General features: G+C 46.3%; 1 long non-coding RNA gene across 1 annotated transcript; it reads left to right on the top strand.

Annotated features, from left to right (window-relative positions):
- The first annotated feature begins 668 nt into the window (after positions 1-668).
- LOC126962488 (uncharacterized) lies at positions 669-8,141 on the top strand. Its single transcript, XR_007728699.1, has 3 exons — positions 669-785; positions 1,290-1,902; positions 6,214-8,141. It is a non-coding gene; the product is annotated as an uncharacterized LOC126962488 (long non-coding RNA).
- The last annotated feature ends 9,935 nt before the right edge of the window (positions 8,142-18,076 follow it).

Here is an 18,076-nt window from a genome sequence, read left to right as displayed (position 1 = left end):
CCCCGGCCGCCGGCCCGCCCGGGGGGGAGGGGGATGGAGAGCGCTGGCAGCTCCCCCTCCCCGGCCCGCGCCCCGCTAGCCCCGGGCTGCGCTGGCCCCGAGCTCCAAGACCCAGGGGGCGCCGCGGGCCTCCCGCGCCCGGGGTCTGTGCCGCCCCCGGGCCCGCCCCGGCTCCGCGCGCGGGCCCGGGTGTCCTCGGCGCCGCGCCGCCCGCCGTGCGCCACGGGTGTGCGCTGCGCTCGGCCGGGGACCCCCCTTCCCCGCGCGCCTCCTGCGCGGCTAACGAGCCGCTCTCTGCTTATTAGGCGACAACTCGTTAATAATGGATAATCGGCCCCCTCCGCCCTGGCGCCCCCGCGCCAGCCCTCCTCTCCCGGCTGCGCTCGGCTCAGGCTCCCCGCCCCAGTGCGCGCCCGGCCGCAGCAGGTTCACCGCGTCCGGCCACCGGGCCGTGGCCGCCTGCTAGCCCATGCTCCCCGGACCCCAAGTCCTGTCGCCACGCCGCTGAGCCCCTCGGCCTCCGCTCGCTCTTCCTCCTCGCCGCCTCCGACTCCTCCTCGTCCCCGTCCTCGCCGCCCGAGCCTCTTCGGCGCGCGCCCCGCGCTCCCCGCAGCCGCCAGCAGCAGCAGCAGCTGCAGCAACTGGAGCGGGCGCGGGCTCAGGACGCCCGAGGCGGGAGGGGAGGAGGCTCGCCGCGCTGGCTCGCCTGGGCTCCAGGCTGGGCAGGGGCGAGCAGGGCCCCTCGGCGGCGGCCCTGCACGCGCCCCTGACCCCCAGGGCGCCAGGTAGAGCGCCCCCAGCCCAGGCGCAGGGCCAGGCGCCTCTCTCCAAGGTGCTGCGCCCCCAGCCGAGAGCGGTGGGGTACCCGGGGAGGATGGCGGGGCTCCCCGGTCAGGCCGTTTTTTCCCCAAAAGAGCCCCCAGTGGGTAGGGGAGGAGTGCCAGCTGTCAACTGGATTCCACAGACTGAGCGTCCCAGGACCCTCGGGCTTCGGAACTGAGGAGGACCCTACGCCAGGATATACACAGCGACCCACCCTCTACTTCGCTCTTCTCCCTGCTTCCTATGTGCCCAATGTCCCGTGTGTGGCTGGAGGGCAGGGTCAGGAAGGCCGGTGGGTAGTCTGTGGCCTCTGACAGCAGCAGGTGGTTTCTCTCCTTTTTCCTTATTAGCAACAGAGGCTGCCCAAGAGAGAGTAGGCAGAGATGATCAGGACGACCTGACCTGGGGATAGTGCAGGCCCCAACAGACAACAGAGTTCCCTAAAAGGTTGCTTTCCTTTCATATAGTCTCAGATTCCATCCATCCTGTGAGGAGAACAGACGGGGGAAGAGGGGCTCCAGACTTCATTCCGGCTCACCGTTCCCCATTTAGGGTCTTCCCTTCTCCGCGCTTAAGATGAAGAAGGAGTCCGTGTTTTTCCGTAGCCTGTCTCCGTACACCACCAGGGGAATCCCCCTTCTGACACTTCCGGAAACTTTGCGACCCCTGGACACTGTCCCTCCTCGTGCTATCAGCTGGACCACAAGTTTTTCCAGGGCTAAATAAATCGAAGATGATCACGCTCTTCCTTCATTGCTGCAGTGATTTCCCCAAAGTTTCCAGCTCATTAGTTTAAGCCTAATTGGAATTCTCAGGTTCCTTTCAGCCATGGAAAAGGCCCAAGTTAGCATCCTTAGCTTTACACCTGAGGCTGTCTCCGTGGGAGTCAGATCAGCCCTGCCCTTGTCCTTGGAGGTCTCTGGAAGGAAGAGCGAGCAAGGGAGGCTGAGCTGGGCAGAGAGGCTGCAGAGGATATTTGAAGTTTCTCTCTTGCTTGATTCAGAATACATTCGTTGGATTTAGGGTACACATCCACTAAGAAAGAATCAAGGCCAAAGTCAAAGGAGAAAATGGAGTGAGGTGAGTGTTATTGAGTATTTGGTTCTCAAAAAGCAGTGTATGTAAAAGGGAGCTGCAGAGAGTGTGCTCCAGAAAATGGAATTGTCTGAGCCTCCTCTCCATACTATCCCATGGTATCTCCAACCTCAGCCTCTGTTTTCAGCCACTCTGAATGCATCCCTGCCACACCAGACCCAAGCATGCAAAGGCCCTAGGCCTTTTCTGGTAGGGGGCTGGGGGAGCGGGACCCAGAAGTGCTGTGGGGATGCACAGGAAGGTGACTGTGGCATTGAGGTTCCTTTATTTATTAGCCTTCTCAATGGCTGTACTTTGCTGCTTTTGTGCCTCAGCACACGCCAAGAAAGTTAAGGACATTCCTTAACTCAAGGCCAAGATTTGAAACTTAAAAATAAAACACCCAGAACATAAAAAGAGCAGCAAAGGACAGGACTGTCTCCCCAGTGGGATATGAAACCTCCAGAATGGATTCCCTCACCCACAAAACTGAAATTTTGCAAACCAGCAAATCCCCTCTGGGGCCTTCTTAGACGTCACCTACAGCCTGGATTCCCCTGAAATGCCAGTCTCGGGGACTACTGGTAAGCAGATGATGGCTGTGACTTCCGTCACCCCAACTGCAGGATCCATAGCTTTTTCTCCTCCATCATCACCTTCATCACCTCAGCATCTTTGGAGAGGGTGCTGGGAGGCCCCTCAGATGCCATCTCCTGATCTCTCCATCACCCCTGCCTCTGCTGATTGAAGCTTTTATCAAGTTCTGTGCTATCCAAAGCTTTGGCTTAGTCAGGATTCATCAGAGACCCTCAGTGTTGAAGTCAATATCCTTCCCTTCCTACAATCCCCAGTCTCTCACCACCTCCCTAAATGGCCTGGCTGGTAAGCACTGAGAGAGTGCCACCATCCATCAGAAATAGACATTCCCAGGCCTTTGCCCAGTTCTCTCTGGCCATTTCCACATTGTTCACAAACTTTTGCACCACTTCCAGAAAACTTGGCACCTGGCATTACAAATTTAGGAAAAGGCTCTGCACAGATGGAACCTCAAACTTAAAAGGAACTTAGGTATCTTTGATTTGATGTGTTTCTTCATTTATACATTCAAAATAAAGCCAGAAATTTCCCTGCCTACTTCGAAGGGTTATATGTGAGGATGAAAAAGAAGGTTGGGCATGGTGGCTCATGCCTGTAATCCCAACACTTTGGGAGGCTGAGGCCGTCGGATCACCCGAGGTCAGGAGTTCAAGACCAGCCTGGCAAACATGGTGAAACCCCATCTCTACTAATAATACAAAAATTACTGGGCATGGTGGCACATGCCTGTAATCCCAGCTACTCGGGAGGCTGAGGCACAAGAATTGCTTGAACCCAGGAGGTAGAGGTTGCAGTGAGCTGAGATTGCACCACTGCACTCCAGCCTGGATGACAGAGTGAAGCTGTGTTGAAAGAAAGAAGGAAGGAAGGAAGGAAGGAAGGAAGGAAGGAAGGAAGGAAGGAAGGAAGGAAGGAAGGAAGGAAGGAAGGAAGGGGAAAGAAAAGAAGGAAGGGAGGAAGGGAAGAAGGGAGGGACGGAGGGGAGGGGGATGGGGAGGGAAAGGAGGGAGGGAGGAAGGGAGGGAGGGAGGAAGGAAGGAAGGAAGGAAGGAAGGAAGGAAGGAAGGAAGGAAGGAAGGAAGGAAGGAAGGAAAGGAAAGGAAAGGTAGGAAGGAAATATTATACAGATCTTAACTGTAATTACTATGACCCCAAAAATGGACACCCAAAGTCTAACCAGATCTTCTGACCCCTGAGCTCATAATTGCATGTGCACATACCCCCATGCCATGCTGTCCACAGCATGTCCACAGCCAGGCTGTGGCCAGAGTCCAGGGCACAGCAGAGCCCCTCCAGCCTAAATGAGCTCTCTGACTACCCAACACTCATGCCCACTCCTTTTCTTGCCAGTCCCTGGACAGCCTTGGAAATGGGAAAGGTATAGAGAAGCACTATAAGCCCAGCACGTCTTCCCCTAATGTAGGTGTGTCTGCAGGTTGGAAATTGAGGTTCAATGGCACAAGAACTGAAAGCCTCAACAAAAGTAGAAACTTTACCCTCTGTTCTGAAAACACCATGAGCCTTATTTTTATTTCTAAATTCATTCAAAAGCTTTCCAGAGAGAAGGGCAGCCTCTGTACCACATGCATGTGTGTCTATGGCAGCTCTAAAAGCAAGTCAGCGGTTTCAAGCTTCTTAAGTATTCTGATCTGAACAACCCTAACTGATTTAAAAGAAATAAAAGGAAGTGCATAAACACACATACTAAAAAAGCAGAGGGACTAAAGTAAAAGCCAAGGAGGACAAAAAAGGTTATTTACTGAAATGTTGGCCCAGCATCGCAATTAATGTGCAATGGATTTTCTTTTCCTCCAACCTGGACCTAGTTCCAATACCTAGTTCCAATACTAGGACCTAGTTCCAATACAATCAATCTTGGTGATTTTGCGATGGAGAGGCCAAGCGGTGACTCTTTAAATGATCTAGCCCCATCTGGTGGATTTTCCTGGCACATGACATTATTTCATGAATGTTCTAAAAAGGGGCTTAATTTAACAGTCTGAAATTTGAGATACGAAAATTCCAAAGAGGAAAACCCTGCTGGAAAAAAACTACAGGGAATAGGAAGGAGGCATGGATCAGGATGATGTTGGTCCAAGGATACAAAAATTCAGTTAGACAGGAGGAATGATTTCAAGAGATCTAATTGTGCAACATGGTGATTACTGTGGATAGCAATGTTTTGTAAACTTGAAAACCTCTGAGAGATTTTAAGTCTTCTCATCACAGATAAATGATAAGTATGTGAGGTATTACATATGTTAATTAAGTTAGCCATGCCACAATGTATATGTATTTTGAAACATCATGTACACCATAGACATAAAAAAATGATAAACAACATCAACAAAACCCTACAGCTTCAACAGTATGAATTATCTAATTACCACTCCTACCAGCATATAAACTGTTGTGGATGAAGGCAGCTAACAAAGTTCACATTATTACTATGACTTGATGTCAGATCTCAACTATTACTGCCACCAGTAACCCTGCCCTTCCTTGAATCACCACTGTGTTTTCTTTTAAAGTCAGCAGTATCCCTCTTTCTAACCCCCCTTGGTCTTCACAGTCTGTTTATGAAGTAAAAAAGGGCAGTAGTGTCCGGGCGCAGTGGCTTACGCCTGTAATCCCAACACTTTGGGAGGCTGAGGAGGGCGGATCACCTGATGTCAGGAGTTAGAGACCAGCATAACCAACATGGCAAAACCCCATCTTCACTAAAAATACAAAAATTATCTGGGTGAGGTGGCGCATGCCTGTAATCCCAGCTACTCAGGAGGCTGAGACAGGAGAACTGCTTGAACCAGGGAGATGTAGGTTGCAGTGAGTCAAGATCGCACCACTGTACTCCAACTGGCAACAGGATGAGACTCTGTCTCAAAATAAAAAAGGGGGTCTTTAGCTATTTTCCCACTTTACAGGTGAGAAAACTGAGACTTAGATCTGTCAGGTTACTTGGCATGACAAGGAAGGTCTGTTACCTCTCAAGTGATTTATCTCTTTGTAATTTATAATGCTGGAGAGTGGGACTTAGAGAACAAGCTTTCAGGTGCTTGTATTTTTATAGATATTTTATATTTACTTCTGCTTGTAAGGATAATTCATATGTATTATAAACTTTGGAATATAAAAGTTTCATATAAGCTTCAAGTCAGTGACAAGAAAAAAGAATATGTCACCTAGAATCTTACCACCCTAAAATAACCATTATTAATATTTTTATATATTTTTCTCATAACTTTTTCTTGGGTGTGTATTTCTGCAAAATTAGGATTACATTAAACATCTAACTTTTATCCTATTTTCCCTTAACATGAAATTGTTAGCATTTTCTCTATGTCATTAAATATCATGGAAAACACTATTTTAAAAAATGATAGTTGAATAACATTTCAGTAGATGGCACACTCCTGCATTTAGATGATTCTAAAGTTTAATATGTTTTAAAATAAGTTATAAAACTGTGTGCAAATGACTTCTAGTTGTCAAAAAAGATGTCCAGAAGATTTCCACTGACATGCTTCTATCCTGGCTCCAGCACCTCGGGAGAGCAGGTGTGTGTAGGAAAGAGGTGCCTGTGGCAGTCAGTCTGGCCATGGGATACTTCCCATCCCTGCCCCAGGTCACTGGCCTCAGATCAGCCAATTGTGATGAAGAAGTTTTGAGCCAGGGCATGTTACCTGCAAAGTAATTCTCTTCTTTTCTAACACATCAAAGCCAGTGTGTTTTGAGAAAATAATGCTGTGGTCTCATCGCATCCTCCTCAATCACTGCGCCACCTGCCTGCCAAGATACGAACTTGCAAGAACATCATCATTCCCCAAAGGACATCCATGGCTAGGTCAAAGAAGGCACAGCTCATGGACAATGCCCTGCCTAGAATTCACCTTTCACCACCATTCTGCAGGACTTCCAGAATAACGATTCTGCAGATTCCTGTCTCCCTTTCCTCTCTGTGATCAGTGTCACCATTCCCCCAGCAGAACACCACTACTGTGGGCCTTGCCTCTGGGAGGTAGGCAGGGCAAAAATTAGTCCACTCATTTTTGCTGGTGGGAGAAGAAGGCACCAAAAGGGAAAAGATTTTCCTCAGTGCTACACAACTTGTCTTCCTGACTGACAGACCAAAAAGCTTTCTAATCCTTTTCTTAGAGTATTCCTGATTTAATCTTTGCAAAAGCTCTAGTTCAGTGCCTGGGCAATCCAGGACTTGACTTCTTACTCCTAGTGCTCCAAAATAATCCAATGACCACAACCTAAGGGACTGTGCAGATGAAGCAAGGGACTTACTCCTGCCTCTTCCTGGTAGTTTTTGCAACATTTGCAAGTAAGAACAATGCTGAGATCATCCTTCCCACTTACAAACACTCTTGGGAATAAGGAGAGAAGTCAGGAAGTACAACATCTCTAAGAGTTTCATTTAATTCCAATTCTGAGTTGCTTTCCTGGTGTCTGCTTTTGTCATAATGTTCTCCAAAACAAGATCCCTTTGTTTCAGGAAAATAAGTCATTCTCCAAAAAAAAATGCATGCACTTCTATGTTCATCACAGCACTATTCACAATGGCAAAGACATAGAATCAACCTGAATGTCTGTCAATGGTGCATTGGATAAAGGAAATGTGGTATGTGTACACCGTGGAATACTATGCAACCAGGAAAGAAAATCATTTTCTTTGCAGCAACATGGTTGCAGCTGGAGGCTGCTACCCTAAGTGAATTAACACAGAAAGAGAAAAACAAATATCCCATGTTCTCACTTATAAGTGGGAACCAACTCTCAGGTTCACACAGACGTAAAGATGAGAACAATAGACTCACACTGGGGACTCCAAAAGGAGGGAGGGAGGAAGGGGAGCAAGGGCTGAAAAGCTGCCTATTGGACACTGTGTTCACTATCTGGATGGCAGGATGAATAGAAGCACTAACCTCAGCATCACACGATATACCCTTGTAACAAACCTGTACATGCACCCTCAAATCAAAAATAAAAATGGAATTTTTTTAAAAGCCCTTTATGTCACAATAGCCTCCCTGGAAGATGCATCCCTTCTTCAGCCTTGGTATCCCACAGCTGCCAAGCACCCTGCTTCCCAAAGATGAGACGATCATTTGATGGTTTAAAAAATTATAAACCATGATGCTTTTATGAGAGGTAAGGCTCTTTCTGTGAAACCAGGAAATTCTGCTTTTGCTATATTTTTGCAAAGACAAACATTTTTTTTTTCCAGAGCAGGAGTGAAAGTTTATTTAAAAGCCATAGAACAGTAAGGAAAGGAAGGAAAGGAAAGCAAAGAAGGAGAGTACGACTTGGAAGAGGGTCAAGTGGGCAGCTTGAGAAACCAAGTACACAGCTTGACCTCTTGACTTGGGGTTTCATATGGTTTGGCTGTGTCCCCACCCAAATCTCCTCTTGAATTGTAACTCCCTCCCATAATTCCCACATGTCATGGGAGGGACCCGGTGGGAGGGAACTGAATCATGAGGGCGGGTCTTTCCCATGCTGTTCTCATGACAGTGAATAAGTCTTATGAGACCTGATGGTTTTATAAAGGGGAGTTCCCCTACACAAGCCCTCTTGCCTATTGCCATGTAAGACATGATGTTGCTCCTCATTTGCCTTCCGCCATGATTGTGAGGCCTCCTCAGCCATGTGAACTGTGAGTTCATTAAACCTCTTTCCTTTATAAATTACACCGTTGTCTTTATTAGCTGCATGAGAACCAACTAAATACAGGGTTTTATATGTTGGCCTACTTCCAAGATCTTGCCTTACCCTTCCCCACTCCTGAGACCTTATTGGGAAGCTACTGATCAGTTTCAGCTGTTTTATATCTGTTAGGAGACTGCTGTTCCCTCTCACTGGCTGTGACAAATTATTACTTTAGAGAAACAGTTAACCCACTGACCATCACCTGATGGTTCCCCAACACTCCTGGTATGTTGCGGGGAGCCCTCTCCTGCCTTGCTCATACCTGACTGGCTACCTACTGTAACACTTCCCCCCTCAAGAGTCCAAGACCCTAAATCTTTGGGGGAAAATGGATGAAGGTCAGTCTTCTCCAACTTCTTCCTGCTGACAGAGGGGCGGTGGTGGTTCTATGGGTCTTAGCCTCTTGCTAGCTGTCAGGGCTGACTTGGCTCCATGAATTGGTGAAAGTGGTATCCAGCCAGGTCCAAGGGAGACAGGGGCAGGATTGTGCCTCTGACATGTCCCACTGATGGACAATCTAGAGGTCCCCTGTGGAAAGGTGACTCTTGAATATTGAGAGGACAATATCCCTCACTGAGGATCATCTGGAGCTTGATGGCTCTTCCCCTTAAAGAGGAACCTCAGATCTTTCAGGGCCTTGCAAGTGTATTCAGGAGCTGAGGGCGTTGCTTCCAGCTCTGCTGTCCTGAAACCTTTTCATGGCTTCACTTGGGTGTGTTGTATCCAGCTGGCAATCTCTGGTACTTTAATGGCTGTAGGGGTAGATAATAAAACAGTGAATGGGTCCTTCCAGAACAAAAACCCAATCTAGCAATGTCCTGTAAAAAAATAAGCCATAAATACAGACCAATAAACTGGTTTCTGGGTTCAATAGGGAAGTTCAGTAAAAGTCCTGGTAGAAGGTGCTTGCCATGTTTCAGCAGAACGCTGTAAGAGTTCCAGAATGTAAGAAACATCATTCTAAGAATGCTGCCTGGAGCCAGGAAGGAGAGGTAGATCCTCACCTTTGGCTAGAACCTGAGTTATTGAGTCTCCCACCAGGGCGATTTCCCCGGTGGATTTTGCATGGCCATCTGACTAATCCAGAAAGAGAGCTGAAGGTGGGAGAGACCCTGCCATCTGCCTGGCCATTCTAGAAAGTCCAAACAAAGAGAAATTACCTCCGGTTTCTCTGGGCACTGCAGCCACTACGATTTGGTAGCATCCACAGAGTGCCTCATCAGCTCTTTCTCCCTGAGGACCTCTGACATGGGCTTATTTAAACACAAACTTTAGATGCTTCCAGAAAGATGGCTTGCCTACAGCACTATGCAGCTGGAACAGGGAGACTATTAGAGGCAGACACTGTCCAGCATGTGGCTCAAACTTCCCTTCAGAGAAAGCCTCTGTGAGCACCAGGACACTGTGCAAAATGCATTTTCTGCAAGATGCTACACTGGATTGAAAGCATGCAAAAACATCCTTTTGGTTATCTATAAATCTCATTTTGTTCTTCTCTCCTAATAACAAAATTGAAAGCTGTAAGTTGAACAAAGCAACCCACAAACTGCTCTAGCAGCCCTGGGAACTCCCTGGTGATATATGGTCATGGGCTTAAAGCTTTTCATTTGACTTGCTCTTGGCTCTTCTATCAAGATCTGTCTTGGTGACACTCTACTGAGATAGATGGGTTGGTATGCATAAGTGGCTTTTATTTCAGAAGGTAATACATATTCTATTTAAAGTACAATGGCCCAGAAGGGAATTCCAGCCCCTTTATCATTAGTGTAGAAATTCAATGGTTCATAATCTGGTAGCTCATTGAAATGACTTTTCATTAACTTCAATGGTTCATATTGTGGTGGCCCATTGAAATGACATTCCATTAAATTCAGTGGGGGATATTATTTGAGTCAGAACCAATCTACAGACTAAATAGAATGCAGGCACACATCGCACTGCCCAGAGGGCTCATTCGGCTCTGTCTTCCCTGGCTCTTCCATGAAGACTGGTGAGATCAGCACTGCCTGGGAGCTCAGGTGGTAGGCAAAGAAAAAGCATGTAGGCAGGGCATGTGCTTCCTTCTAGTGGAATAATAGTTGAGGCCAGAGACCATCTTGGGCACTTTACATGTCCCAAAATTCAATGCACACATTTCCCTAATACTTAGACCACCTGCACAATTTTGACCATATCGCCATACTGCCTTTTCAATTACTTACTAATATTTGTCTTCAATAGACTACCTTTATTTACCTAAATTTATTTCAAAAGGAAATTCTATACCACTATCTTCATGGAAAACCTGCATCGCTGTAAGTAGCAGGTAAATAAATACAGTAGTCTCTCCCTTATCTGCAGGGCATACATTCCCAGAATCCCCGTGGATGCCTGAAGCCACGAATGGCACCAAACTCTACACACAGTATATACTAGTTTTTCCATCTGATAACCGAGAACACTGCTAAGGGACTAACAGGCAGGTAGTGGGTGGTGCATACACTGGACAAAGGAATGATTTATGTCCCAGCCAGGACGGAGCAGTTGGTGAGAGATTTCATCACACTACTCAGAATGACAGCAGTTTAAAACTTATGAATTGTTTATTTCTGGAACTTTCCATTGAATATTTTTGGACCGTGGTTGACCACAGGTAACTGAAACTGCAGAAAGCAAAACCTCAGATAAGAGGGGGACTACAGTAATAATAAATAAAATAAAAATAAGTAACAAATCAAAACATAAATACATTAGAAATAAATATAAGGCAAGTGTAAATATAAACATAATAAATGGAAATAATGCTATAAAATGAGAGCTTGCTGTTTTCAGATGAAAGCCCTCCATCTGAAGCCTAGACTCCCTTTGGTAACAGGAGAAATTGGTACGTGTTGTAGAGATGTTCCAGGCACACTGACCATCTCCGTGGCAATAAGGTTAGAGAGGGAAATGGACAGGGCATGACTTTCCCACTGAGCGCCAAGACCGAAGTATAAGCTCAAATCATCCTTTGTACTGCGTGAGGTCAAGCAGCCTGCCTTTTGGGAAGCACTACTTTCCTACTCATTTTAATTCTTACATGAGGCTGGGCGCAGTGGCTCACGCCTATAATCCCAGCACTTTGGGAGGTCCAGACAGGTGGATCACCTGAGGTCAGGAGTTCGTGACCAGTCTGGCCAACATGGTGAAACCCCGTCTCTACTAAAAAACTACAAAAATTAGCTGGGTGTGGTGGCAGGCACCTGTAATCCCAGTTACTCGGGAGGCTGAAGCAGGAGAATTGCTTGAACCCGGGAGATGAAGGTTACAGTGAGCCGAGATCACACCACTGCACTCCAGCCTGGGCGACAGAGTAAGACTCTGTCTCAAAAAAAAAAAAAGAAAAAAAGAAAAAAAAAACTTACACCATCTCATAAAGTATCACCCCCACTACACAGATGTTAAGTAAGCAACTTGTCCAAAGTCACACACAGAGTGACTCAAGGTCAGTGCACAGCATTATCAGAGGTCACCCAGACCTCTGACCCCACTGCCATCTGGGCCATTGTAATTCTAGAAGGAAAAACATATTACAGACTTTGTCTGACTTTCTCTTTTTAGAGTGAGGAAGGTGCAGCCTACAGGTGTTTAATTACCTGCCCAAAGCCTCTTTGCTCTCCAGCGACTGAGTTGAGGTTAGAATCCTTATCTGGTGTGCTTTCTGTCCTCTCAAAGGCCACCTGGCCAGCAGAAGAGCCTGTTGGGAACCAGGCAGGTGGTAAAGTCTCCTCACCATCCTCCTTTCTGCTCCCAGCAGGCATAGGAAATCCTTTCTTGCTGACCTTTCTTTCAAATGCTAATCTGGGCCTCTGAGGCTCACGGGGCCCTTTCCCCCGTTGGGAGCCCCACTGCCAAGTGAGCCCATGGCTGTGAATCAGCACAGAGAGCTTCAGAAGCCCCTCACTGATGGGGGGCATGCAGGGAGTGTGCCCCATGGCATCTGCACCTTTGCACATCCTAAGGGGCCAGGGCACCCCATTAGCCCAGGAGATGCCCCAGCAGGAGGCTTTAAACTCAGCAGGTGCAACTCACAGCTCCTCAGTCTCAGACACAGCCTGAGGCCAAGACAGAAGCTGTGAAGAAGCTCTATTGGGTGAGCCCTGGGAAGCAGGCAAACCAGGACTTTTGGAGGCCCCAGGAGGCTGGCAGGAGTAAGGGAGAATGGCAAGTGCAGGTGCCATACTGCACCTTTGGGAAAAGCAAAGGTGGTGGGGTGGGCGGGTCAAGTTACGAGAAAACTCACAGATACAAAAGAGGGGGCATGAGAGAAGAAGTGGGAGGATAGAGAAAGAGAAGGAAGAAAAGAAGTAAAAAATAAAAGGAAAGAGAGAAAGAAGAAAAAGACAAGGGAGGGAGGGAGGGAGGGAAAGAAGGAAGGAAGGAAGGACAGACATAGGGAGACCTAAGAAACAAGGCAGAGAAAGGGACATCACCTGCCCAAGCCAGTGGCCTCTTCTGGGTTGCTCCACTTCCCTAGCAAAGCACAGAGATATTATGCCTGTAATATAACGGGGTCCAAAGTGCCAACAGTAAGAAACAAGTACACTCCCATTAAAGGAAAGGCACAGGATCCTGGTGGCAAATTTCTGACAAGTGAGTTCCCCAGCCCCAACATACACACACACACACACACACACACACACACACACACACAGGACTGTCTCCTTTCCCAGGAGGATACATGCTTGAGATGCTGGGTGTACCTGCAAAGCACAGGCCTGGGAAGCCCCTCCAACACAGATGGTCCTGTCTTATAAATTTCAGGGTTTGTGCCCATTGGAAGGGAGCCTAGACTTGTCTGTAGGAGGTGGGGACAAGGGCAGAATCCCCTTCATAGTGTGTTCTCTTCTCATCACCAAGAAGAGTATTAATTATATTAGGACTCAGCAGAAACAAACGAGAAGAAGCTGCACATGGCCAGCCAGTGCCTCTCATCCCCATTAGTGGCCTGCGGGAGGCACTTTCTATGGGAATCCCACCCAGCCCAGCCTCCTTGCAGGACAAGGGTCCAGGACACTGGTCTCTCCAGCTGACTGCACAGGGCTTTAAAGCCAAGGATGAGGCAGGGGAGGAGAGGGTCTCAGTGTAACACATTCTATTCTAACCTCCAGGGCTCAGTTCCTCAATTCTACAAAGAAAAAAATATTAGCCGTTTATTAGGTAAGTATTTATTAAGCACCTACCATGTGCTTTGTGCTATTGGTGATTTCTATAAACAGGGTTTGCCCATCCACAGCAGTTCTCCCCACCACATGGGAGGGTCCCTGGAGGAGCAACCACATGTATTAAATATTTCACACCATGGGTCAATGGAAGTGCCAGCTCAGCCCTCAAGTTGCTGCATGATTCCACTCTGGAGTTCCACGGAGCTGGGTTCCAATTTCAGCTCTCCTCCTCTCTCAGGCTGCAGGCTGTGGGTTAGGTTTCTTAGCCTCTTGAATTTGAGTTTTCCCATCTATATAGTAAGGAGAATAACAGTGCCTTCTCAGTGAGTTGGTGTGAGGACTGAATGGAAGAATCCAGGTAAATCTCTTAGCACAGTGCCTAGCACATGGTGTCCTTTCGTTGGCCTTTGCTACTATTAATGAAGGCAGAAGTGTGATTATATAAACCTGTACCCACTTTCTCTGAGTCTCCATCCTCTGATGTATACCACGAGGTACTCCCTCCAACCCCTTTAGTTTGAAGCTGTGCTATTCTTGTCTTTGCTCCCCTATCTCAAACCAGGAATGGTGATACTGACCTTTGTTTGGTGTTCAGTGCTGTCTCTCCTTCCTGTGATGGAAGGACTGTTCTGTCCTTTTCTCCCTTCCAGAACCTGTTCTCATTTCCCTTCTCCCAAGGCCAGCTACAGCCTCTTGTCTCAAGAATGTATATCTTGGCCGGGCACGGTGGTTCAAGCCCGTAATCCCAGCACTTTGGGAGGCCAAGACGGGTGGATCACGAGGTCAGGAGATCGAGACCATCCTGGCTAACATAGTGAAACCCCGTCTCTACTAAAAAAACTAGCCGGGCGCTGTGGCGGGCGCCTGTAGTCCCAGCTACTAGGGAGGCTGAGGCAGGAGAATGGCATAAACCCGGGAGGCGGAGCTTGCAGTGAGCTGAGATCCAGCCACTGCACTCCAGCCTGGGCGACAGAGTGAGACTCCGTCTCAAAAAAAAAAAGAATGTATATCTTAACAACAATGAAAATCCTCACAGACTCATAAGCAAAACATCTTGGAGAGGACATCTTAGAGAAATGAGGTACCTTTCCAGTAATGGGAATGAGGATATTTGGTGTCTTTCTGTGGGTCTTTCACATCATCAACAAACACAAGTGTTTGTTAGGCATCTGTCACACACACACACAAATATATTAATTACCATGATTTAAAAAGGGAGAAGATACAAAACCTCAACTCAAGATGAAAAAGATTCCTAAAGATAAAGGCTCATTGAATATGAATTCACAATTCAAAATTTCAAAACCCATGAAGAAATAATCACATTATGAGCAAATGTCAATAAGTAGAAAAAAGCAAAATCAGATAAGACTGCCAAGAACTTGAAGTAAATGAATAATATGATAGAGACCACAAAACTAGTAAGTGTAAAATTATTAGACATAAAGGAATGAATATGAAATGTAAACAACACAACAGAAAATAAACAGATTTGGAAAAGAACCAAACAGAACTTATGGAAATCCTTTTACGACCACAGAAATTTTAAAACTCACAAGTAGGATAAATAGCAGATTAGACTCACTTGGCCTATAACAATTAGGCCAATAAAAATAGATCTAGAAACATAATCAGAATGTAGTATACAGAAAGAAAATGGGCCGGGCGCGGTGGCTCAAGCCTGTAATCCCAGCACTTTGGGAGGCCGAGACGGGCGGATCACGAGGTCAGGAGATCGAGACCATCCTGGCTAACACGGTGAAACCCCGTCTCTACTAAAAAGTACAAAAAACTAGCCGGGCGAGGTGGCGAGCGCCTGTAGTCCCAGCTACTCGGGAGGCTGAGCCAGGAGAATGGCGTAAACCCGGGAGGCGGAGCTTGCAGTGAGCAGAGATCCAGCCACCGCACTCCAGCCTGGGTGACAGAGCAAGACTCCGTCTCAAAAAAAAAAAAAAAAAAAAAAAAAAAAGAAAATGATGGAAATAAGAACACAGGCATGGCTCTTATTTCTATCAGAGAATAGAATGAAAATAGGGCCAGGCACAGTGGCTCACACCTGCAATCCCAGCACTTTGGGAGGCCAAGGCAGGCAGATCACCTGAGGTCAGGAGTTTGAGACCAGCCTGGCCAACATGGTGAAACCCTGTCTCTACTAAAAATACAAAAATTAGCCATGCATGGTGGTGGGTGCCTGTAATCCCAGCTACTTAGGAGGCTGAGGCAGGAGTATTCCTTGAACCTGGGAGGCAGAGGTTGCAGTGAGCTGAGATCGTGCCCACTGCACTCCAGCCTGGGTGACGGAGCACACCTTTGTCTCAAAAACAAAAAAAAGAATGAAAATAGAATGAGAAAATCTACCATACACCTAATGAGAGTTCCAGACGAAGGTGATGGAGAATGGGGAGAAGCGAGAATCAGAGATAATGGCTGGGAAGTAAAAAACAAGAATTCATAGATTCATGATGCCAAAAGTTTTAAGTAAAATAAACAAAAACCCACTTTTACATGCCTTATAGAGAAATCATAATTCACCAAAGCCTAAGAATAAAATATTTAAAGTAACAAGAGAGAAAGGAGAGACTACCTACAGAGGAATGACAATTAGACAGTCAACTTCTCAACAGAAACAACTGAAACAAGAAACAATGAAACAAGATCTTCAAAGAACTAAGTGAAAATTACTGTCAACCTAGAACAGTAGGCTGAACACAAAATAAAGTGTTTTTAGACCAATAAAAGCTAACAGAATCTGTTACCAACAGACTCTCCCTGAAAGAATTTCTAAAGGATAAACTTCAGGAGAAAAGAAACTGAACCCAGAAGAGTAATACAGAAGCACTGAAGAGCAAAGATGATGATTACCATCTAGATAATACTAAACAAGCACTGATTTCTCAAACAGCGAAAATATTAATGACGATAATTTTGATCAGTACCAAAACAAGATGGAACTAAAATATCGGACAGCAGTAACATGCTAGACAGGGACTGTTACATCAGAGTTAAGGCATATCAAGATTCCTAGATTGTTTGTAAGGCAATAGAGGTATGAATTAACTTGATATTGTTAAGTAAACATTAAAAGTTTAGGGGTAGCCACTGAAAGCATAAAAATGAAATATATAGCTTCCAGCCGGTTGTGGTGGCTCACGCCTGTAATCCCAGCACTTTGGGAGGCCGAGGTGGGTAGATCACGAGATCAGGAGATCGAGACCATCCTGGCTAACACAGTGAAACCCCGTCTCTACTAAAAATACAAAAAATTAGCCAGGCGTGATGGTGGGCACCTGTAGTCCCAGCTACTCGGGAGGCTGAGGCAGGAGAATGGCATGACCCCGGGAGGTGGAGCTTGCAGTGAGCTGAGATTGTACCACTGTACTCCAGCCTGGGCAAAAGAGCAAAACTTTGTCTCAAAAAGAAAAAAAAAAAAAAAAAAAAGAAATATATAGCTTCCAAACCAGGGAGGGATAGAAAGGGAAATAAAGACAGAAAAGAAGAGTCAGCAGGGCGCGGTGGCTCATGTCTGTAATCCCAACACTTTGGGAGACTGAGGCAGGCAGATCACCTGAGGTTGGGAGTTTGAGACCAGCCTGACCAACATGGAGAAACCCGCCTCTACTAAAAATAAAAAATTAGCCAAGTGTGGTGGCACATGCCTGTAATCCCAGCTACTCAGGAGGCTGAGGCAGGAGCATCGCTTGAACCTGGGAGGCGGAGCTTGTGGTGAGCCGAGATCGTATTGCACTCCAGCCTGGGCAACAAGAGCAAAACTCTGTCTCAAAAAAGAAAAGAAAAGTCAGGGAAAGCAGTATAAAGCAAAGTAAACAGACTGAATAAAATAAAATGCTATACAACAAATAAATACAATATATTCAAACATATCTGAAGCTGCAGTAATTGTAAATAGATTCAATTCACCAGTCAAATGAAGAACTTAATTGTTTAGCAATGTGCTATTTCACAGAAACATACCTGTACATTAAAGACTCTGAAAAGGACGGGGAAAAGATGTAGCAGACAAATTGTAACCAAAAGAAAGCAGTGTAATTGTTTTAATACCAGACAAAAGAGACTTCAGAAATAACTAGAAGTAACCTAAGTACAATGGCAGGTAGAGAAGGAGAATCTTTGAAAGCAGAGAGAACTGCATGAGCAAAAACATCAAGGGAGAACGATCCCTAACAAATTTTACCAGATCAAGTTCAAATATGGGTCAAAATAGAGAAGCTTCTTCATTGTGACATTATGCTTTGTTATTTTTTAATGTATATTTTTTAGCATGTAGGCACCAGACACCATGCTAACTATTCTACAAATTATTTCTACTCCTCAAAAAAATCTCACAATGCAGATGCTTTATTATTCAGTACAATTTTGGTTATAGAAAACTGAAACCCAGTTCGAATCAGTCTGAGTTAAAAATAAGAATAGATGGGTCTCCCACTAGAAAAAACCCATAGAAGGAAGGACACTGTTTGGGCAAAGTTTGGATCCCATGCCCACTCTCATCCCATCCCATGCCCACTCTCCAGCTCATCACTGAGTTCAGGAGGACAGGCCAAGCTTGGGTCAAGTGCCTGCCCAGCCTCAAGTGTGGGGTGTTACAATTAAAGAAAAAAAAAAAAAAAAAACCCCACGACTGATGTAGGGACGTAGTGCTTCTCCTAAAGTAGGGGACTGGCAAA

The sequence above is a fragment of the Macaca thibetana genome, chromosome 9, assembly GCF_024542745.1.
Source record: "Macaca thibetana thibetana isolate TM-01 chromosome 9, ASM2454274v1, whole genome shotgun sequence".
Taxonomy (NCBI): Eukaryota; Metazoa; Chordata; class Mammalia; order Primates; family Cercopithecidae; genus Macaca; species Macaca thibetana.
This window is presented reverse-complemented; position numbering and strand designations above follow the sequence as displayed.